This window comes from Ambystoma mexicanum, chromosome 11, assembly GCF_040938575.1.
Source record: "Ambystoma mexicanum isolate Mex_15411 chromosome 11, UKY_AmexF1_1, whole genome shotgun sequence".
Lineage (NCBI taxonomy): Eukaryota > Metazoa > Chordata > Amphibia > Caudata > Ambystomatidae > Ambystoma > Ambystoma mexicanum.
The window spans coordinates 86,936,704-86,960,771 of NC_090934.1; the positions used below are offsets into that span (position 1 = coordinate 86,936,704).

At 42.5% G+C, this 24,068-nt stretch overlaps 1 protein-coding gene across 1 annotated transcript in view; it reads left to right on the forward strand.

The window, feature by feature from the left end:
• The first annotated feature begins 229 nt into the window (after positions 1-229).
• The window catches only part of NCDN (neurochondrin), a 208,071-nt gene continuing 184,232 nt past the window's right edge, over positions 230-24,068 (forward strand). The window contains exon 1 of the mRNA XM_069622596.1: positions 230-488. The gene's annotated coding sequence lies outside the window, so the exon portion shown is untranslated. The remainder of the gene's footprint in view (positions 489-24,068) is intronic.

The following is a 24,068-nucleotide window of genomic DNA, read 5'->3' on the forward strand; positions in this document are numbered from 1 at the left end:
TGACACAAAAGGTTGGGAGCTATGCAGAAGACAACTCGACAACGTGGCTCGACAGAAATCCGCCTGCAAAGTTTTAAATGAACTGGCTAAGTCCTTCTCGAGCTCCGAGTTATGTAGGTGACCAGGAACTTCAACCCGTGGAAAAGGAAGGCTTTGACTCTAAGGCGCATGCGCCAGCGCTAGGCACGCGGCCCACTCGGCCATTCCCGCTCGTTCAATCGCTCAATGCAGAATAGATGTTGTTTTGAACGTACGGTGTAAGTCACGTGGGGAGGACGCTTTGCTGGTGCGTTCCTCTAACAGGAACTCGTGCTGGTGCCCACGCTCCAGACCCTTTGCGAAAGTTGCCAGCCTTCCTGGCAATGAGGCGCTCTCGCCATGGATAGAAATTCCGACTGACAAGGAAGCGCCTTCAAATCCACGCTGGTAGTGGTCGTCGATTGAGGGGTCGCCTGGGAGGCCTTGCTGACGCTGGAAGTCTGCATCAGGTGCATTTAGGAGGCTGGGGCATGCTTCTTGTGGGCAGAGCTAGAGTGAGATTATTAGCAGAGCCCACACACTCGTTAGGGCAAGCCATGCCCACAAGGATTTGGCATGTTGTTGGGTCATGCATGCCTAACTCCGTGTGGGCGCCGGAAGTGCAGGATTTTCTGTGCATTCTAGAGCGTGCACTGTTGCATTTACAATGTGGAAATGGTGAACTAATAGCCGTGCTCTAAGTGGGACAAGAAATCTAGGGCAGGGCGGTTCCAAGACGTCACGAGGCAATATTTGGGGCGCGTGCAGCCTCACATCCCATGTAGCTAATAAGGCTTTAAAAGAGTTGTGACCTGTGTAATGAAGGGAGTGACCTAACGGAGCCAATCAAGTTTACATATGTGCCAAGAAAGGGCAAACGGTTTGGTTTAAAAGATGTATTTAAAAAGGGTTAATGTCTGTAAAACTATTTGACTCGGCCCTAGTGCGATTTATTAATGCTAAAATAAATATATTTAAATATGAAGCCAAACATCAAATGAAAATGAGCCAATACACCATGGAATCCCACAGTTTTTCAGAAAGAAATCCTTTATTAATGCATACTCATTAAAGGCATTGTAATGATAATAATTTAATGCAATGTGTAGCAAAAATCAAACACTGTTTACTCTTATAATTGCTCTTTCCTGTTTTGAAATTTCACATGTCTATAACTGATGTGATTCTAACATTACTGGAGGTGACATCTACTGGCAAACAGTGGTATTGGTGCTCATGTGTTAAAGAAATTTGGTAAGGGAGGTCAGTTCATAGAGCCCTTGCTCGAGGACAATATTTGGAGACTGCCGGCGCTGAGCCCTGGCTATCCCCGGCCCAATTAAAGGCATGGTCTAGTAAAACATTTTATTTAAAAAATAGATAGGCAACATAAAAAAAAATACTAGCATTCTCTTTTTTTAAAACTTCCTATGTAAAATTTTGAGCCATTCAAGCTCAAAATTCGCAAAAGCAAGCACATGGGCGCATCCATTTTGTGAAATGGAGGCCCTCCTGTGCTGGCTTTTGCTTTTGTGGCACTAATGAAGGAAAAGCCAGCCAGCTGTAGTAAACAAAAGCTACCGCTGGGTGGCTTTCCCTTCATTAGTGCTGTACGCGGAGGACGGGGACCAGAGACCAGAGCAGGAAAGCTGCAGCTGAATCTCTGTAAGTGCTATTTATTTAAAAAACAAAATAAGCTCTAGCTGCATTTTTTTTTCTAAGTTTTCCGGGCTGGAGGAGCCCGGAAAACTTAGAAATAAAACCGCAGCTTTAAAAAAATTGTATTTATGATACAACGTTATTGTGTTGGAAAACGCTGCAGTTTTTCTTTCCAAGTTTCTCGGGTTCCTCCGGCTTGGAGGAGCCTGAGAAACTCGGAAAGAAAAACCGCAGCGTTTTCCAACACAACTGCGTTGTGTTTCTGCCTGCTGTGGCTATCACTTTGGGTCTCCGGTGCTCCCGGTGCACCGGAGACCCAAAGTGAAAGCCACAGCAGGCAGAAACACAACGCGGTTGTGTTTACATGCCGCGTAGTGTTTCTGCCTACAGCTGATTTCCCATTTGGGGCTCTCGGAGAGCCCCAAATGGGAAATGCTAAATGCTGCGTTGTTTCTGCCTGAATCTGCTTTCCCGAGAGCCCCAAATGGGAAAGCAGATTCAGGCAGAAACAACGCGGTTGTGTTGGAAAACGCTGCGGTTTTTCTTTCCGAGTTTCTCAGGCTCCTCCGAGCCGGAGGAGCCTGAGAAACTTGGAAAGAAAAACCGCAGCGTTTTCCAACACAACCGCGTTGTATTTATGTTTGCGTTCGCTTCAAAAGCGACCGCAAACATAAATACAACGTTTTATGCTAGTACTTATTATTATTTTTTTTTAAAATAAATAGCACTTACTGAGATTCAGCTGCAGCTTTCCTGCTCTGGTCTCCGGTCCCCGTCCTCCGCGTACAGCACTAATGAAGGGAAAGCCACCCAGCGGTAGCTTTTGTTTACTACAGCTGGCTGGCTTTTCCTTCATTAGTGCCGCAAAAGCCAGCACAGGAGGGCATCCATTTCACATGTGCTTGCTTTTGCGAATTTTGAGCTTGAATAGCAAAAAATGTTACATAGGAAGTTTCAAAACAGAGAATGCTAGTATTTTTTTTATTTTTTTATGTTGCCTATCTATTTTTTAAATAACATTTTTTACTAGACCATGCCTTTAAAGCCCACAGTGAAGAGGCCTAAACTGAACATGTTGGCATCCAAGAGGGCGTTGGTGTGATTTGCGATGGGGTATTGACTGCTGCTGTCCAGCATGGATTGCCAGTAAAGGAACACTCACTGTATTTCTGAAGAGCCTTTCTTTGGACTCGTTATGAGCGCACCGTCTGGAAAAGCTGTTATTGATGCGATGATGCAGGCCTTTTTGGTGTTTTCGATTAAGCTGCAATAGCACATGAAAATTGGAATTATACGTGCTTTAAGTGGGATGTGGAATCAGGGGAGGGGGTGCATGGCCTAATGGGTTGCCTTAAGCTTAGAAAAGGGCCCCCTGTGCCTATCATTTGCTTCGTTAATTGTGGCGCTGTCCTCTGCCAGGCTTCTGTTTTGCAGCAAGCATCACACTCTCACCTGGAGTGCGAGGGTGATGATCACTGTATCTATTCCGTTAAAGGAATGGGTGACGGAAGTCTGCACCGCTATTGGGGAAGGACAAGAGTGGCGCGTACAAGCCAAGACTTTTTATTTTGGAAAGCTTTGAGCTCTCGTGTAAATGGAGTGAGAGCGTTTAGCAGTAGAACAAATGCATTGGCTTCCAGTAGCCTGAACGGTTGGGGCTACCAGGGGACTTTAGGAAGCCCCGGCTCGGAAACACATTTGGGAGACTGCTGGGCACTGCCCCACTTTAAGCCCTGCATGCTTCTGCTTGGTCTCCACCTCCCTGCCAATAAACAAATGACTGCTTCAAACTGCCTTCTTTTCCGTTCTTGTGTTCAGTCCACATCTCTTTCGGGAAGTCCGCCCTAAGCTCTTCAGTCTCAATACCCGTTGATGCTATGTTCTCATTTCTGTTGGGGCTCATTAGAAGGCGGGGAGTCATTTTTCCTGGGGATGCTCGCATTCATATGCTGTGCAAACAGTTCTTATCCAAGCCAATATGGCCATCCCTTTGTCAGAGGTTCCTTAACGTTAACCTGTGGCTACTACGTTGGAACTCTGATCACTGGAAGCACCCTGCTCTTCTTTAACCCGTTTGAAACGTGTTGCGTTCCCGGTCACTGTCACCAGGCCTTGTTGGGCAGGGATCATTGTGCCACTGTCACATCAGTGCACAGGGCTTAACTGCTAAGTTACTCTTGCTGGTGGCTTTGCAATTCTTGCTCACGATTGTGCACTGTATTTGAATGGTTAATTGTCATGTCCCTCAGCCCGTCTACAAAGTTGTTGGTGTGGGCCGGTTAGTGAGCTGCTTCTCCTATACGCTGGTTGGACCACTTTATCAGTGCCTTGTGGTGGTCTTTTTGAAGATGCGGCCAAACAAGATGGACAATGCAGACGCTCCTGAGGCTTACTGGATTTCCTGTTCTTTCAAAAACGTGCAGAAGAGCCACTCGATATACTCCAGTTCTTCACTCTTAATATTGAGTAATAAGGATAGGCAAGTAATGGCCTTTCGGGAGATGGCATCTATTTTCTTCCATGAGTTACTACCTCTGTCCACATTTTTAGTCACTGTTTTTGCTGAAGCCCTGTTGCTTCTCACACTGGCTACAAGACTCTTAGTGCTGACCCATTATGTTTGCCAGTGGAGCAATTCACTTTGTTTGACAGTGCAATATGACTATACCGGTTTTGCTCCATAGAAGGATACCTTCAGTGGTTGATAATTCTATGTGGAACTTGAATAGTGAATAGACTTTTGAGTACTCTGTGATTCTGTTGTACAGTGTCGTTGATTGTCATGAAACCCCCTTTAAATGTGTATTGCTACTGGTATACAGCTAGGCATTTGCCATCCTTGCAGAACTGGTATTTCGGTACTGCATGTTGCACAATGAGGGAAACACATTGTTAAGATGGACTTCTGAACTCTCACCTGGTGGGCAGAGATTTAGAAAGCCAGCCTAGTTCTTGGAACAGGGTAAACTTCTGGACAAGCCAGACCAATCAAGGTAGCATTGGTGGCGATCAAGACTAGGCCTCGGGAGGAGTGAGGGTGATCGAAAGCCCACAACTGATAGGCTTGCCTGCACAAGGTACAAAAAATGAAATGATCCAAAGGATCATGGATTGGCAAGAGTTGCAACTCGATGCCATTACCACAGACGAAAGTGCAGAAGGTGGTGGGGCTGCTCTCACTGACAGACCTGACAGATCTGTTGCTGCCCTTGTCCATGGTTCCTATGAAGACAAGGATGATGTGTTGTCCCAAGTTTCCTCTGCCAGCACTGATGCTGATACCATGCTTGAATCCGAGATGCAAGAACTGCTGTTTAAGCAGAAGGAGCTTGAATTCAACATGGCAAAACTGAAAGTAGAGCAGGTAGAAAAACAGAAGGACTGGGATCACCAGTTGGAACTGGCCAAGCTTCAGGTTTCAAATGGCTCATCCAAGGGATCTGGACATGGGATCTGGGTCCTCCTCTCATCCAAGGTTTCCCGAAGATCTGCTCAGTGTATATGATGAGAAGAATGACATTATGGGCTGGTTGCCTGCATTTGAGTATGCATGCGAAGTTAAAGTGGTTGTGAATGCTGACAAGATTGCATGGTTGCTAAATCGACTACCCAGTCAGCTAACTGTGGAGGTTGGGGAAGAGAAGAAAGGAAGGGAAAGACACAAACAGAAAGTAGGTTAGCAGGGGAGAGAGAGAGAGGAAGAGAAGGAGAAGAGGTATGTCTTGAGGAGTTTCTGGCTCTTAATGTCAGGGTCCGGCTTGACTGAATTCCACAGGAGCTGATGCTGGCCCCACAGACCCTCACCAGGAGTTCACCTCTCAACCCTTAAATATAAGCTGAGCTGAAAACCCCAAGAAAGGGAAAGGGGAATTTGGAGAAAATAACAACGGAGACACTGCTGCCCTTCAACCGTCTGGTAGGCTCTGGTATCTGTGGTAAACAAATACACCTGGTTATTTATGTAACAAGGAAAACCTCTTTTCTAAAAGTATTTTAAATAAACTCTAAACTCATTACCTCTTAAACCTCAGATAAAGACTTGGAGGCTATTAATCTGTATGTGATATCTTGTAAATATCTCTTGTGTTGTGCATATAGTTCAAACCACTTAGTCTCTCTAGAATTCTAAAGTGATGGTTTTAGCAAACACCATTTCTGGACTAAACTTCTTGCTTCAGAATTTTCTTTAGTCTTATGTAATTTTCAATGCTTTCATAGTGGCAGTCTTTCTCTGAAATATTGAAGTCCATTTGCATAAATTACATTAAGAAAATAAGCATTCTTCAACTTCCTGGAATATTGCTTCCTTATGCGTGTGAATAGTTTTCTTTATATACATAAGAACGTATTGTTTCTTCCTTAAAATAGCGTGTGCGATAAACACGTGAAATCAGAAGACGTGAAGAGTAGTCCTCGCGTGTAAAATACACACGCGATTATTTTACAAACCTGCGCGCGTGAAAAAATACGTAAACGCGATAAAAATAACACGCGCTGATAAAAATGGACTCGCGCTCTATCGCAACCCAAACACGCGCTTTCTCTTGAGACGTATTTCGCGTAAAAAAATGTACACGCGCTAAAGTTAACTTGCGCAATTCTTTTGGGCACGCGCTCTATCGCAAAACCACACGCGCTTTCTCAGGAAACGTCTTTCACGTGAAAAATGTACACGCGCTTTAAAAAGAACACGCAAACGACAACTTGCGAGCTCGCGCACACATTAAACAGTCTTGAAGAACATTACACGCAGTTTATCAACTTTAAAATCCTACGCACAATCTTCAATCTTGTTTTCCTTATAATAACTTTAACTGTAAATGTCTCTTTTCTTAAATGAACTTGAAACTTGTTTACTCTTTAAGTTTTCTTATAAAAGAAAATGAAAGTTCACTGTGACAATCTCAAAATCTTTAAAAGAACGATCCCACCTGATGACTTCTTGTTCAAATTGGATCAGCAAACGATATTCTTACTTCTTTGGTAGATTTTCTGAGCTCTGGAAAGGCCTTACTTAAGGAGCTTAACTAATACACAACCAGCCACTGAATTTCTCTGGATGAAAGGCAGTTTAGAATCTTGCTCATCTCCCAAGAATCAAACCCATTGTCCTCTCCACCAATCAGGCAACCAAACATATCATTGTTTCTTTAACCAATCAGATTAAGTTTCTTTAGCTCCATCTTGACTTGGGCAAGCACAATGTTAATTCTATGAACAAACTCTTCCTGTTACTAACCAAGCCAGTTCTAAAAGCACAACTAACCCAGCCAGCTCTAAAGGCACAATGTTAATCTTGTTACTCTTCCTGTTATTAAACTAGCCAGTCCTGACACTTAAGGTCAGGTTCAAGGCAGAGTTGCAGTGATTGCAGAGCCAAGACCGTGCATGAGCCCAAGGCCAAAAGCTTAAGGCAAGCCGAAGGGTCTTGGGAGTGAAAGACTCTCAATTAAAGTAGCAAGACCAAAGACACCCATGCTGGATAAGGGTGTGGTCCTCAAGTGAGCCCAAAGTAGTAGCAGTATTCAAGGAAGTCTGGTAGTGGAGCAACCCGCACCGCAGTGTGTCCCTGAAGCTGGCGAGTGAAGCACAGCGTTCAGATTCACTTTACAAGCCTTGCCGGTAATTGTATCCAGCTCAGATGTAACTTGCACAACGTAGAAAGCGAGTAAAAGTGGTACAGCATCTTTTATACTGTTGTTCACAATGGAATTGTAACACTCACGTTTATCTAGGAAGCTGGGTCATTTGTGTGAGAAAAGAAAACCATTACATCCGTTGTTGAATTCTTTTGAATTACCTGAGTGGTCGAGTGTCCATAATCGTGAAGAAGGAACGTTTGTTGAATCCATTCCGAAAGTATAACCCTGACATCGTACAAGAGTTACAAGTAATAAGTGAAAAATATAAGAAAGAGGGGTTGCGTTTGATCAATTGTGATTCCCAGAGGAAGTCCGAAGTTGCCTCCATGATACCACACTGAAATAGTTATATTCATCACTTGAAAAAATCGACCTTAAAGCGTGGTCGCATGTGTTTTCACTTTAAAGACTGAAACTTGCATTGTATCCAGAATTGATATTCTTTATTATTCCAAGATGTTGTAATGCTGAAAAGAACAAGCGTGGTAGTGTAATATAGTGGTTATCTGTGCTGTCCACTCCATCTGTTCCGTCCGTTCCATCCACTCTGCCTGTTCCATCCGCTCTGCCTGTTGAATCCATTCCATCTGTTTCGTCCACTCCTTCAGTTCCGTTTATTGTGTCCGTTTCATCTGCTGCATCTGTTCCATCCACTAGATTCAATCCATCTGTTCCATTCTGTAAATTACTCGTCCTTTTCATTCGTTTGTTCTACTCGTTCGTCATATCTGTCCATTGACTCCTTCTGTTCCCTTCCGCTCCCTCCGTTTGATCCACTTCATCCGTTTGATCCACTTCATCCGTTTGATCCACTTCATCCGTTTGATCCACGTCATCCGTTTGATCCACTTCATCCGTTTGATCCGTTTGATCCACTTCATCCGTTTCAGCCACTTCATCCGTTCTACTAAGTTTCTCCGTTTTAATTACATTGGCCGATTTAGTTTTCTGTTTGTTCAACTGGTCTCTACGCTGGATTGTTATTTTTGATCCAACAACCTTGGTTTCTTTTTATTGTAGTTGTTTGTTCTGTTTGTGCTAAGAGTCGATTTTAGGGGAAGAACCGCGTTTTCAGTAATTTGCGGAAAGACATGAGGTCTTCGGTGAGTCGGATGTGGGGTGGGAGAGTGTTCCACAGAGTGGGGGCCAAGGCTGAGAATGACGATCCACCTAACTTGACTGAGTTGGTGTTTGGTATCGCTAGGAGGCGGGCATAGCTTGATCTTAGAGTGCGCAATGGATGGTAGGGTTTTAGCTTGTTCTGAAGGTATTGAGGTGCGGTTTTCTGCATTGCTCGGTGCAGTGGTGTCCCTTGCTCCCCTTAAATGGTATAATGGGTTGCTGGGGTGTCCCCTGCATTCTTTGCATGGATTGCGGCGGCAAAACCACAGCCTTTTTGCCACAATATTTTGTAACCACAGCCATTTGTGCCGCAATTTTAACACATGGAACCCACAGGATTTGTTTGCCCAGTCACGTAGCAGGAAGAGCATGACCATACAAGACACTATGAACCTCTCTCACCCACCAACAAAGCACATGGGTAGACACTGTAGAATTTTACAAATACTTAATTACCTTCGCAGATGCATCATCTTCCATTGCAGCATCGCATTCTCCATCTACATTTTTACCCTTTACTTTGGTTTAATGAAATGTGTTGCTACTTTGAGAAAGCTACAAGCAGTTGTCCGCCTCGCATTACTGATCCCTCACGGTATGCTGTCCTAATCTGGTGCGTAGTTTTATTATTAATCCAGGGACCCTTTCTTCATTTTCTGAGACTCCATGGAACTGCTCTTTGTAGTACTGGGCTAACTCTTTCCTGGCAAAGACTTCCCCTATTCACGCTAATAGTCTCTTTGTCCCTGCTTGAATTTGCCAGCCTAGAAAGAAATGCCTTTACATACCTGTAACTGCCTTTTCCTTCCTAGGTGGGACACTAAAGAACTTTTTTACTTAAAACGGTTGCAACTTGCCTGATCACTTATGTTACTTATCTGTGAGTGTATTAATCTCTTTGCTTGTTCTTATATAAAGATTCTATTTTTAAATATAGTGTGTGGATCATCTCTCATTGGGTATTAATGAATTATCTACTGTATCTGTGAACAACCCCATTCCACCTCCAATTTGCGCCTGGCTGCTCTGTCATAACTACCACTTGGAGGGCATGCTGAGCTTGAGGCAATCACAAATAGTACCTTGGTTGGGGAAAATATACCTCGGGACCCTGACCACACAGCCTTAAGGGAAACTCCTTGCTCCCTTTCTTCTTTCTATCCTCCATATCTACCACATACCTGGTTCCAACAGCCTATTCTAGTCCAACCTGGACCTTTACTTGAATGGTAGTTATTGCAAGAACAGTGATGTCAAGTTCATTCAGAAATAACTTGTATTAACACATTTGCAGATGATGGAGGCATTCACAGTAAGCATGCACATAGATTAAAACAAATGGTGATCTGTTTGAAGGTGTACAGAAAATGGGACATAGACCAGGGACAACACAAACAATACAAATATATGAAACAGATGACTTACAAAAGTAGCATTAGCGTAGAGAGGCAAGTGCTGAAACCTAAAGAGGAGTACTGTACATGTATACAAAATGTAAATTATTACGCAGCACTGGATGGGAGTGGTGGGGGTCCGTTAGGTGAAATGCCTGTAGTCCCACTTCCAGGACAACAACATTTAATAAAACATTTAATTGTCCTCTGGGTAAGTAGACGGGTAACATCTGTATAGGTTTTTGGGACTTTCAAAATATTCGCTTTGAATTATGTACCTGGGAGCATCATGGCAACCAAGTGTTTGTTGGCGACTTGGCTGCATGACTCCAGCAAATGTGTGTTTGGCAATAGAATCATCTTCCAACTACAATGCAACAGAGTGGGTAGGATTGTCAAGGTTCTCCATCTTTCAAAATTGCAATCCGTTTCCTTCAGTGTTTGAAATGCTGGTCCATCTGCCGTTGCCCATGAAAAAGCATTGGACTGAAATCCGACCTTGGGCAGTCATAGCATTAAAAGGGTTGTTTACTGGGAGAGGTGGCTTTAACTCAGCAAGCAAATCACAATGAACGTAGGTTTGATCCCGAGTGACAACCTAAAGAAAAGGGTCTAGACTTGCCACAGCTTATCGGCAGTGAGAAGATTATTAAGGAGGCAATAATTATGCAATTAAATGTTGTTCGTGTAAATGTGCTGTTTGCGCCGAGAGTTAATGCACCACCTCTGTTTTTCAATGAATTGCACATGATCTGAAGAAGTGGTCATGCCTAAACACTGAGAGATGCGAGGAACCAGGAATAAGGCACTGACACAGAGACTTGTAATTTTGAACGTAAACCTTTATTAACAAAAGAAAAGGGGGTTGGGAAATGCCTCTCTGTCCCTGCTGTAAGAGGTGTTTCCCTACCTTAGAAAAAAATAAGGGTTTGTCAATGTGTGAATGCCCAAAGTAAAATGTGTTGTGTCCAAAGTACTATTTTGGTCCTCACATTCCTTTTTTGTTTTATTTATTTTTATTTTAAACTTTTAGTACAGTGCAAAACATACTTACTCTGATGCACATAACCACAATTTCAATTCAGCAACAGTATTGATTTCAGTTGTATACATATTATCAAGCAGTCTACGGGTTTGCGTGTACCGTCATGAATGGCCCTCACATTCTAAAAATCAACTCCAAGTGAAAATGGAAAATGCCTTTGGCTTTTAGAAGTGAACACATTTTCAAAAATCAAATGCGTAACTCCAACAGAAAAACGTACAGAAAGATAGAGTTCATTGTTCCACAGGGTGGTTCTTTTCCCCTGGATTTCTCTTCACTCTGTTTTATATTGAAGCATATCAGTTCTTTACGTTTCTCTTGATCAACAACACAACTGGCATACAAAAACACTTCAGCTGTTCGCCTGTATTTTGTTAGGATACCTGGTGTACTCTCCCGCCAGATTTTCTCTCCTATGTAATAGGTTTCCACTGCCTTTTGCTAGGCCTGATGTATCCTAATGAGGACTTTCTTGGGTACTGTATATTACACACTGTTCAACATGACGAAGCCTGGTACACTCTTCCTGCCAGGGCTTTCCTTATATGTGCATTGTGCACTTACAACTTCATAGCTTCCTATATTTGTTCTGCCTTGTCTTGAATCTGCCTGGTATACTAACTATCCTGCCAGGACTTCTGTTACAAGTGTACTGCCTACACTCACAAACTTGACAGCCTCTCTAAGATATATTCACTTGTTCGTTCTCTCTCATACTTCATTTATGGTTATTTGGTTTTGGCAGGGTTGACAATATTCCCCGGTGTCCCCTCATCCCTTGGGTGGACTCATTGGCTCTTGCTGGCATATGTTGATTCTCCGCAGCAAGCCTGTGATGGTCTTTCAGCGTTCCGCTCCCTCTCGCTGCCTCTGCTTCTTGGCTTCTCTGACTCTTGTCACTCCCGCTCCTCTGTTCCGCGTCTGGGCTTTGGTGGCATGGAGGCTTCCTTCCAGTAGCTGCAAATGCCCAAAAGCCTTTAGTATGCTTCTGGCCTTCTTGCAGTGTACTTCAGCTTGCAGCCTTCACCCCTCTTCCTTGTCGGTGTGTCAGTGGGCTCCATGGCGCACCAGCCCCACTGTCCCTCGGTCCGTAACGAGAGAAGTAGAGTTCTCCAGTTAGCGTCTTCCTGTCGGCTGGTCTGCCGGTTTGTCTCCTGGCATCAAACTGGTACCTGCAACAACTAGAGCGCAGCATGTGCTACTGGCTTCCAGTGATCTTCATTGCTCGCCTCATCTTCTTAGTCACAGTGTGTTCATTTTTAGGGCAATGGTAGTCTGTTTCTGATAATGTGTGTGCCAAGTCTGTAAAGGGGTTCTCTGTCGGATTCATCACACAGAATGTGGCAGTAATGTAAAGCGCACTTCTGCAGGGACTGGCGTCCCGGGCCTCTGTTTAATCTTTGGGCTTGTCATTCTCTGCTTCTCAGCCCGGCACTTTCCCTGGACTCGATTCCTCACCTCTACCTGATGGACTGGAAGTTAAATTGAGGTCTTGTGTCCCTGGGCATTCCACGTGATGTGGCCGCTATGATACAGCGGTCCACGCGCCCTTTCACTCTGGCATCATTGGGCCTCTTTCCAGGTCTGGCGTTCTGCCAGAAACCAGTTTCAAATATCAATTAACCAGAATGAGGTGCTGATGGCTTTACTCACCATTCCCATGCTTGAGTCTCAGTGGTCCGCTACCCGGGCCTTTAGGAAGATCTCTCCTGCCTACCTAGGATTTGATTTTGGTCCTACATCAACTGCAGAAGCCACCCTTTGAACCCCTGTCGGGTGTGGATTTCGTTACTTCGGCGAGACGTATTGGTGAACTAGGGGCTCTCCTGGTTAGGGAGCCCTACCTGTGATACACCTCAGAGATGGTTATTCTGAACCCTGATCCGTCCGTCCTTACTTAAAGTTGCTTCTTCTTTCCATCAGAACCATGACATTGCTATGCCAGATTTCTTTTTTTTTTTTCCTTTACCCCCTAACTCTGGGACAAAGGCTGCACAACCTGGATCTGATCAGGCCTTTCCTTATCTATGTGGATCCCATTGCATCCTTTTGATGGGTGGACTCGCTGTTTGTGGCTTATGGCAGTCCCTCCAAGGGGAAGTAGCCGGCTTTCACCACCCTCAGCAAATGGGTTCAGTCGGCCATTAGGACTGCCTACTCTGCGGCTGGCGTTCCTCTCCCGATCCTTCCACAAGGCCGGTCTATAAGAGAATTGTGGCTTCTTGGGTCTAGATTCAAGGCGTCTCCCTCAGGGATATTTGCAATGCCTCCACTTGAGCCTCTCTGCACCCCTTTGAGGAATTACTGCTAATCCTTAGGCAATGACCTATTAGCTGGTCCACGGATTTCGGTTCTGAAATCTTGCACCGTTCACATGCTTGATTCTGATTTTGTTTTAAACACCCAGGCATTCTGTTTTCTGTTAGACTTGTATTTTGTTCAACGGGGCAGCCGGGGTAGGACTGTGCTCCTTGCTACGTCTTCAATCTGTTAGCACTGTGACAAGAAAGGGAGGGTAAAGCTTGAATTATGTATGGTAATATTCATTACCCCAGTCCTCCTGACTCACTGTCCTCGCACCCCACACCCTCTGTCCTACCTGAAGGCTGCCTGGGCCATGAAAACACAGGTGGATTAGGGGTTGGGGGCAGGTTTTATAGGCCCAGTAAGGGATTGTGGGAAAAGTGTTAAAAATGATATTCTGGAGACTGTTTAGAAGGCAGAGACACCTTCAATCAGGACTGTGACTAGTTAGGAGGCCTGGGGTATTGGAAGTTTACCATACCTAATCCAGGCATTTAAGTGCTTGTCCCCATAACCATAGTTACTCATTGAAACTGCCCCATGATTTGGATGCGAGGATAAAATGCCTGTGAGATGTAACGCTCTGTTAGGGTCCAATTCTAGTTCTTTCTGCAGATAATGTTTTCTCTCCTAATTTGGAGCGCCTTGCTGGGGTTTGGGGCCTTGCAGGGCTTTAGAAGAGGGTCTAGGTCTGATGGTAAATCTAACTGTGCATCTGGGACTATGGCCCCTGCCCTGTCCCCTATGCTTAGACCTACTTATATAATTATAAGTAGATGGCCTTCATTTCACTGCTTCGCTGCAGTCTTGAAGAGCTAATATCTGAGCAGGAATGTAGGTGCCCCAGTGTCTGTTGTGCACCAGATCCAGTTAGAGTAAGGAATACTTTCTGGTTTGGAGTTTAGGATGGGGCCTTTTTCGAACGGTCAGTATTTATTTATTTAGCTGGTGGCATATTACAGACAAGCACTACAGTTACAAAAACTAACGAAGTCTGTTAGATATGCATCCTCAAATAGGGAGTGTAAAAGGAAATAATGCCTTAATACATACACTCTAGACTATAATTAAAGAAACCTTGTATAAGAAATGTATACTTTTTATTCAAAAATGTATTAAAGCAAAATGTGTAAAATTTAAAAAACCTGTATCGTATATGTCTACCACAAATGCGAAGTACAGTCCGTGCTGTGCAATACAAACGACGGAGCAATTACAATGCTCTTGTTCATATCGCCACATAATTGGGTCTGGGTTAATCAAGGAAAAGGACGATGACAGAATATTTGGTGTTGCACATTTCTGTGTGTTCTTGTTGTAAATGATCTTGAACCAATGATGTTGCCCTACATGGTTCAATCCCTTCTTGTGGATGTGGTTTTCTTCATGGGCCAGAGTCTGTTCATTGGGGATAATGACCTACAAAATGACCAATATATGAGGTTGGGGGGGGGGGGAAGGGTGTCATAAAATGTCCTGAGAATATTATTTTAGTATTCATAACCACAGGTAAGACCTAGAAGTGTCTCACCTATGGTCGGTGAGTAAGTTTGCCTGTAAAGCAAACAACGACACTACTAATGCAGGCTTGCCGCTCCCTGATTATTTGCAGCAGGCACGCATACTGAGGGCAAACCCTAAGAAAGAGAAACATTGAAATGAAAGAACAGTAAGTAAAATATAAAAGAATATGGCATTGAGTGTGGATAGCAGTATGTAAATAACCACACTCACCCAGCGGTCACTCCAGAAATAGGCATCTTTTTGGTGGTGTTGTAGCAAATCCTACAGATGGAGGAAATGAGGAGAAAAAAACACTAACTAAATGGATGTTCTGGCTAGAGGGACAAAATGTCTATGTAATTGGAGACAAGCACCCAGTTATTTTCCATTTTTTGTCTAGTTAGTTTTGCTTTATACAGACTTTAGCCCTATTAATGGTTAATTCATGTTTCTTTTAATTGCTTGCAACCACCAATTCTGTGTGTGGTAGTGCAAAAGATGAGAAGGAACCCCAAAAATGGTTTACATTTTAATACATGAAAGTTTTATTGCTTTTATTATGTGAGCAAAGCTTGATAAAGTAGGTTAAAGCTGAATGGCCAGGCTTGGTTAACGTGGCACATTTTATACCCATGAAAACATAGTAAATTGGCATATACAAAATGTGGACGCTAAGTGTTCTGCGTTGTCTGGAATTGGAGAAGCGAGTTTTGTAAAACTATTTTGTCTGCGGAAATCTACTTTGTTTGTGGATCCCACTATCAGCCAGCCTGCAGACACCGGCCCTTTAACAGCAGAGGAGGCGGTCTTAGTCTATTTAAACACCAGCCCGCGTGAAGCATGTCCAGCTAAAGGCAGAGGTCCATGGCAAGATCAACGTCTCATTTCTTAGTGAGACGGTTGTTCAATATTATTTGATTTTGATTTGAGAACTAGCTAAATTATATCAAAATAACTGCTGCCTTGAAGTTAATTAGCTAGCAAACTAACATACCCAGTAGTTTGGGAACTTTGGAGAAAACTGAGGAAAACGGATTGAGGCTCACACAAGCAAAACTGTCGCTGGACAAACCATTATAGCTTTGTCGGCTCGACTGTGCTAAATTGTCTTTTGTGCTAGGTGAATGTAATATGATCTTTACCCTTCACTTACCAGGGAAGTGACGGCGGTGCATAGAGTACTTTAGAGAAACGTTTCAGTTTGAGTTTGTACGCAGCCTTAAACAATGATAGCACGCTGCACATAAATATACGTGTCAAATAGGAGTTGATTGAAGGTGGCACATATTGAGTTCTTACTTGCCATATGGTTGTTACTCTTTGGAAGCAAACATTGATAGAAACTGTTTCTGACTAATGGCGACACAGATCAATGATTGATAAATTAGAGTGTGCTATGTGGTATAAGCTCTAAACTAAGTATTAGCTGTATTGTGTCTGAACTAGAGATTGACTCCTTGCATCCTGTTTATGTGCATGTGCTCGAGCCAAAAATAACCTACATATTGTACACCTTATGCCTTGAACTGACCTAATTGTGACGAAGCAGAGAATGACTGTGGCAAATTGGCCTTTGCGCTCCTGCGTGATTCATTGTATGTACTACAAAGGTAGAGGGCAACTGTGGGTATTTTGACTTTGAGCTTTCACTCGAGTTAAATATAATCGCAGATGTGTACATAAAATGTTTAGAATTGGTTGTATTAAGATTAAAACCAGAGAGTGACTGTGGGCGTTGTGGCCGTTTGAGCTCTCTAATAAATCGCTCATGCCAGAAGGGGTTGCAGGTATTAAACTCAAGAGTGGTTACAGTAGAGTGACTGCTGGCATTTTTAGCCTTTGAGCTCTTAGGTGTATACAGCATGTGCAAGAAGTGCTGTAGGAATATATTCCATCCCTCACAACTAGAACGTGTTCGGTGGTCTATTGTTTTTTCTTTTTTTGGTGCCTTGTAAAGGTCGGGGGTCAACAAAGCCTGCTAAATTGTACATCACTGTTTATATATCTGTGTATGTCAAGTGTAAATTACGCTCATAAGCTCAGAAGTTATCCGGGCGCTTTAAGTATGTCACCAGCTATAACTAGAACTAAGCTGCAAAATATGTCGCATAAGCCCCTGTCCATGGAATCTGACCATGGACAAGTCTTGCTCGGCCAGACGCAGATTAGAAGGGACATGGAATACAACCACGATGGCCCAAAATGCTGTCACTTCTAACCTCCCTCTGACTACTGGGCATACAGAGGAGGAGCTAGTACAAACCATTTGCTCTGAATTTGGGGATACATCGGGATAAATCACAACAGGTGATGAAGCTCTGGGGTGAGGGAGGCGAATCATCTGGGCTATTGCCTAAAAGCTGTGGTTCTGACAAAAATCGTAAATCGGTTCAGAGAGAAATCGAAAATCTGAGCTAAGACATCCCCTGCAGAAGAAAGCGACTCCAGAAGCGGGACAGTGGGATTACGGTTTTATTTCCTCAGGCTAGGTGTAGCACGGAGATCAGGTGCCTAGAGCCCCTGGGAGCATGGTTAATGGAGAGTGTGGGTTATCTTGACTGACAATAGTATACTGGAGGGTGCAGCCAATGCAGGATGTATTTGGTTTGTCGCAGAAGGAACAAGGCTAAAGAACAGGAGGGATTGATGGAAGGAAGTGCGTCAAATGAAAATGTGCAGGTTGTGGATGAAGACATATCGTCAGTTGCTTATGAGAGAATGCCTGGATCCCCCTCACAATTAAAACCAGTAGCTTACCACAAGGTCCTGATACTAGTGGAGTCAATAAAATGCATCACACATTAAGGGAAGCAGATGATCAAATCAAGCTCACTCACCATCCACCTAAGCATTCAATTCTATTTAGTATTTATTTCATATACATATAGCCAAATGGCTTTGCATATACAACATAAAAATACACATATGACATTTATCCCATTGAATTATGCATCAGAGAATAAAACTAAACAATAACACTGTAAAAAGGACATTTTAGAAGTTGGTCATCACATTAACAAAACTAAGAAGGTTTAAATCTGGTGGTATTACGATGTGCAGACTTATCGCAATCTAGCAAGAAGAATAAAAAAAAACACCAAGCATAAATAAAACATATGATTAATATAAAACAGACTAACACCTGATCCATGTTGATCTCCATGACAGATTACAAGAAGTGAATGAGATATATCACTTCAACAGGATAATATGTATTTGATCTCAACCCATTTAACTAAATAAATGATCAGATTGTGGTCCCATCCTTTCATAAAATCAGACCAGATGAATAGACTGCCATCACAATGCGCACTGCTGCGATACAAATTAAGGTAACTACATTGTAGCTTATGAAGACTTTCACATGTCAACGGATGCTCATTATTGCCATATAAACGACAACATCTCATATTACGTGGAATTCCATGTCGTGCCCCGTGTAATCAAAGCATTGCTGATGTCAAATTCTTTAGTAAGTGCATCAGTTGAGCTATACGATGATATCGAAGATGAGGTAAAAGCCCATACGATAATATTGAGGGAACTTAATGTAAAAATAGATTATTTTAAGAAATTGGGCTCTCTGCAAAGCAAAAAACACTAAAATAACTCTTGACAAGCCGGTAGCAATGGATGAACAGGATTCTCGTAACACGAAATGCCCAAATGATGAAATTGTCCATGTCATAAAAGACCAACGAGAAGAGCGTCCTCTTATGAGGGTGAAGACAGTCAAAGAAAGCATTGAAGAAATCTAAAAATGGGAAGGAAAATCAGCCCCGAAATAATTCCAGAAAGTTCCTTAGACCTCTTATTTTACCAGACAAAGATAAAATAGATTGGATAATAATGCTGCTACTTCAACAAAAAAAAAGTTCAAAGAGAACACAGTATCTGAAAAAGCACATATGGCTATACAAACTGAAAAGGATCACTTGGATTGCATTGACCGAATTGCTATTAATTCTATGGTCCAATCCCCAAAGAAGAAACTGGTAGAAAAACCAATAGTGATTGCGATATTACAGGAAAAATACTCATGTGAAGATCCAAACTATGCAATCAGGAGATTGGAGGGGGGGGGGGGTTTAGGGACCTGTATTTAGGTGAAAATCCACAATCCATGGGTATAATAGACGAACAGAAGCCTTGAGTTAATTATTGGGACATAGCTGAAATAGATCCAAGCCACTTGGAGAAAGGCAGGTGCCCCATTCTTTGGCAAAAGTGCGCTGTGCTACTTTCTTCAATATTCCAAAGCGTACTGATCAGAGGCCTCGCTCCATTGGGAATCGATCACCACCCAGTAATAATATGGATAATCTGACCTACAAACCATCTATGCGAGTGAGTCACATAAAAATGGAGGCCTATAGCCATACTGAAGCTGTACTTGAGCACTCTGAATTTCAAGAGTGGTAAGTGGGGGATAGAGCGCGACTGATCAAGTTATTTGAGTTGAAGGTGAAAAAATGAAATCCTGATCAGTAACACCAGAGAAACCCGCTTGGGAGGATAATTCTAATGCCACAAAGAAGGAAGAGGATGGGATTCTGTATTTCGAACATCGCTTACATTTAAGCTGAGATATCCTGAGTCGAGCAAATGTTCTGAGGTTGCTTTGAGAAATTCTGTTGCTAGAGAGAATTACTACATCTGATATGGAATATATCGGCTTTCCTTATGAAGCTCAAACAGACCTTGTAGAGGTACATTGGAGATCCTCTTTTGTCAAAAGATCCATATTAGAGGGAAAAAATTCAATACAAAAATGTGGCTGTATGGTGTATCAAGAAAGGAATGAAATAAAATGTCTATTAGATAAAACTGAAACCACAGTAGGTAGTAAGCAAATTAATCATTTAAAGGAACAGGCAATACCCTGTGGTATTAACATTCATGGAAAGGGGTAGGCTGGAATTTCTATCGATCGAACTGGGAACATAAGCAATGTTGAGGATCAAGGGAGATTGCTATGGCTGTTGGCTATGCTGAAGAGGAAATTGACTAAGAAACAAGAGACTATTAAACATCTCTGACAGTAGATGGAACACGAGGATTTAACAGCTTTATGAAAATTGAGGTACAAAACCAGATCTTTAATGTCAATGACATAATATCTTTTCAAGAAACATGGCTCACCACGGAGGTATAGTGTGATAGTGCAGCAGCCGTCAGGGGGGATTGTTAATGGCAACTAGAAATTCCAAAATTAAATCTATGAATATGATTTCGAAAACTTTCCCTGGCATCTTGGCAATTTTGATTGAAATTAGTAACAATGGAAGAAACATGGGTATCCTCCTAGTAAATGTGTATTGGAATCCCGTAGTGGTAATCTCTTTTTGAATAAGGTATCGGAAATACTGGGCTCATGGCTGACATAAAGTGAACCATATCTGATTTTTGCAGGTGACCTAAATTCATGTAGCCTAAATGATTGTAAAAAATATAAGATTCATAACAGTCTCAATGGTAAAAATAGCCATGTTAAGGGAGTGGGAACTGCTAATTGGCAATGTAAGGGGAGTCCTCCATAGAAATGTGACCTGGAAAAGGGATGCCCAGTCATTGATTCATGATTATGTAATATCAAAATCTAAGTTTGCGACAAGTATATGTCTTCAGGTGAAAGATACCTCCCTGCGACCATAATATGTTGCTCGTAACGCTAGGGATGGGTATGAAGTAAGACTCATCTGAAACGCTGAGAGATCTGCAGGCAAATTGTGCAGGTAATCGAATCCAGAAATTTAGAAAAGGTGGTACTGTTCTAGTGGAGAAAATGGGAGATGTTCACAGCTAATGCAACGATGGAAGAGTTACGGATTTAAGGAATTTCTATGCGTTAATGAATTGCCCAAATATTTACACCCAGTGAGATCTACCCATGCACATCAATTTGATAAAGAGGTGTGGGCCAAAAGAAAATTTGTCAGCAAGTTCGCCTTTTGAGACTAAATGATTTGAATAACGATATCTATTTTAAAAAGAAATCTGACCTGGTTAGAGTATACAAACATTGAAAACAAGCATATAGGTATTTGATGGTACAAATTGATGGAGAGATGATGTTGAGAACTCTAATCCAAAATAATGTGACATTTCTGTTAATCAATAAATTGACTACCACCCAAATTGATTTGCAATGCAATAATGTCAGTGAGGCAAGCTGGTGGGCATACTGGGAAGAAATGAAAGGTGAAATTAAAACTGAAGTTTATGACTGATGTAATAGGTTGGAACATTCACTTTGAGACGGAAGACATTGAACATCTCATTGCAAATGCCTCTTCCTTTAATAGACCAATGGCTTTACTAGATTCAGACCGCAACGTTTTTGCGGCTCTGATTCTAGAAAAGCTGGAAAATTTGGTTGCGGATATGGGAATAATCTCAAAATTCCAGACCAGATTCAGAAAGGGGATGGCAACAATGCTAAATGGTTTAGTGCTATCTGTTTTGAAGGGCAAGGTATGGCCATCTAAGGAACCACCTTCTTCCTCTTTATATGTCGCTATGATAGACTACCCCAAAGCTTTTGATACGATTAATCGTCAATTTTTATGGCAGAAATTGAGGAAATGGAAAATCCCTCCACCACTTTTACCCATTATGGAATATATTAATGATGGTACTACTATAAAAGCCAGACTAGATGCATTGGGTAACCTGTCTGATAATCGGCAACAAGGGGACTAAGGCAGTGTTGCATCTTGGCACCCTGCCTATTCAATTTATGCTTAGCAGACTTAAACAAGCCCTTGCGGGACGTAGCATTGATTGGCCCAAAAAATAGGGGGCCAGAGAATTTTGGTTGGCGTACGCTGATGCCCTCCTAGATGGAACACCAATTGCTCTGCAGCATCTGATAACTGAATTGAGTTTGTATGAAAGAGAATGATCTAGTCATTAATTATAAGAAATGTATTATATTTTTTTTTATTTTTCTTCATTTTCAAATGTAAATTTACATGGCATATCGATGATGCAAACCGACGTCATGACTGAGATAATCTACTCGGGCTTTGGTCTCAGAGCAAAACCAAATAAGCCATGCTCCAGTCTAAAATAGATGGATTAGTTCCACAAATGAAGAATATATACTTTAAGTACTGTAAATTCAGTATTAAACCTTTGAGGTAAAGTCATCCCAAAGATCCTGTATGGACTAGAGATTGAACACATTTCTTATGGATTGCCGTGCTAAAGGTTGGAGGGTCGAATATGGAAGAGTCCTGAACTTGCCTTCTTCCCTTCCCATGGCTTCCCTATGGTACAAACTTCGGATCTTATCCCTGAAAATGTGGTTTCAATGGCGAGTAGTCTCGTTGGTGGGCAAAACAACTTCACACAACAGACTTGTCATTCAGTGAAGTTCTTCGATTGGATATGCACAAAATTCTAATTCTCTGCTTGCTCTTGGAGACATATACTGTTACTATCTTATGGCATTGCAGGAATCGGAGGAAAGACTAGATGGAAAATCCATTAAGGGTGAAAAAAGTATCTAAGAAAATGATTGGATAGATACTAAGGTCTGAAGTAACAAACTATACTGTACCTTTTCACAAACGGACTTTAAGTACCTCAACCAATCCCCTTGTTCAAGTGAGACACTCTTGTTTTCGGCTAAATCTTTTACCCACTGGACAGATTGTATATGTTTGTTATAAAAATCAGAACAGAACTAATGGTATATGTACATTTTGTAAAAATCCTGTAGTTATTCAAACACTTCAACATATTATAGTGGACTCAATGCTAACGAAATTTCTGTTCTGTTCACATTGCCCTTTATTTTTTAGTTTTGGGGGGAGAGAGAGAGGGAGAGAGAGAATATATATATATATATATATATATATATATCTCGCACTACAGCCCAGAGGCATTGAGGCGCTGTTACATATGATTGTTTTGGGTACAATTTGATGGCTTGGTTCATGGTTGTTGCTTCAAGGTTACATACATCAGGCATTATGAGCTTAGGGACTTCATTACTACATTGGGATGCCTGCATACCCATTTTCATACGGTAAGGCAATGTTGATAGAAGTGCGAAAAGCCTAACACTGGGTAGGGTAACATAGAAATGTGTGTTATCAGCTGTAAAGTCTTGTACTGTAGCAGCAGAACATATATGCATCTGCTGCTTCGGTTTGCTTTTTAATAAACTTTTTAGTACAGTGGAGCGGGCGCCGCAGTATTTAAGGCAAGTGTCTCCGTCATTTAGCTATCCTGCTGTTTCAGACTACAACTCCCATCAACCTTAGACTGTATGGTCAGCAGTGAGGGATCATGGGAGTTGTAGTCCAGAACATCTGGAGAGACCCCTTATTTGAAGGAACGCCTTCAGCTGTTAAATTGTCATCTGGCGTCTTGCCATTCCAGTTAACCCTTCGTTTTCCGTGTGCCCTTAGCAATGCAAAGCATAGGAGCACACAGAGCGGTGCTAGGGTAGAATCGTTTTTGTTTCAATTTCTCCAATCATCCCGTTGGCTGGGATGACACATTTAAGGCAGGATCAATTGTCAAACCTCCAGCAGTTATTGGTTTTTCTCTCTAGTTTACACTGTCAGAGAGGGGCTCAAGCAGGAGAAACTCTAGGGGTGGGAGGTGTTGGGGAGAGGAGGGGATTGCAGTACTGCAGAAAATGGCTTTCTTGTGATGCTCTGTTCTTTTTTCAAAACGAAGCAAACAAAAAAATTATTTCCAGTGTGAACGAATGCATCTGATTTTGCATTTCCTGGTCTTTGCAGCCAGCACTCCTCTCACTGTGGAAGGTATTGTGTTCCAGCACACAGACCCCTCACTCTCCTACCATCAGTAACCTCAGTACTTTGGCTATTGGGTGGCATGCACCACCTATAAGCTGAAACTATTGTGTTGGTGTACAGCTATGGGGAGGGGGAGATGGGATATGATATGGTAATTTATTTGTATCGCGCTCGTACACAAGTGTTTCAGAGCGCTGCAAGGGAGGGGTACAGGGGAGCAACAAAACAACGATCTTTCTAGGCCCCGTGACATTGAGAACGCGCAAGTGCATGGGAAAGGGAATGTGGGGAAAAGTGCATGGAAGAGGGAGAGTCTAAAGTGCGGATACGAGGACGAACACAAAGCTTGTAGGTGGTGTTTGGCTATTTACCTATACACGCTAATCGCTATGGCCATTCCCTCTCATTTCCTGCCCCTCACCGCCCAAAGCAAATCCCTCAGGGTTATCTTAGAGCTAGTATTGTCACGCAGGAACATACAACTTTGTGCTGGAACTGCTTGCCAGTGTTACTTCAAAGCAATCTTGTAAGAGTTAATGGCTTAGTTAGAGCTGTAAATGTGCTTCTGGTGTAATAAGAATGTCTTAACCAAGTATGCTTTCGG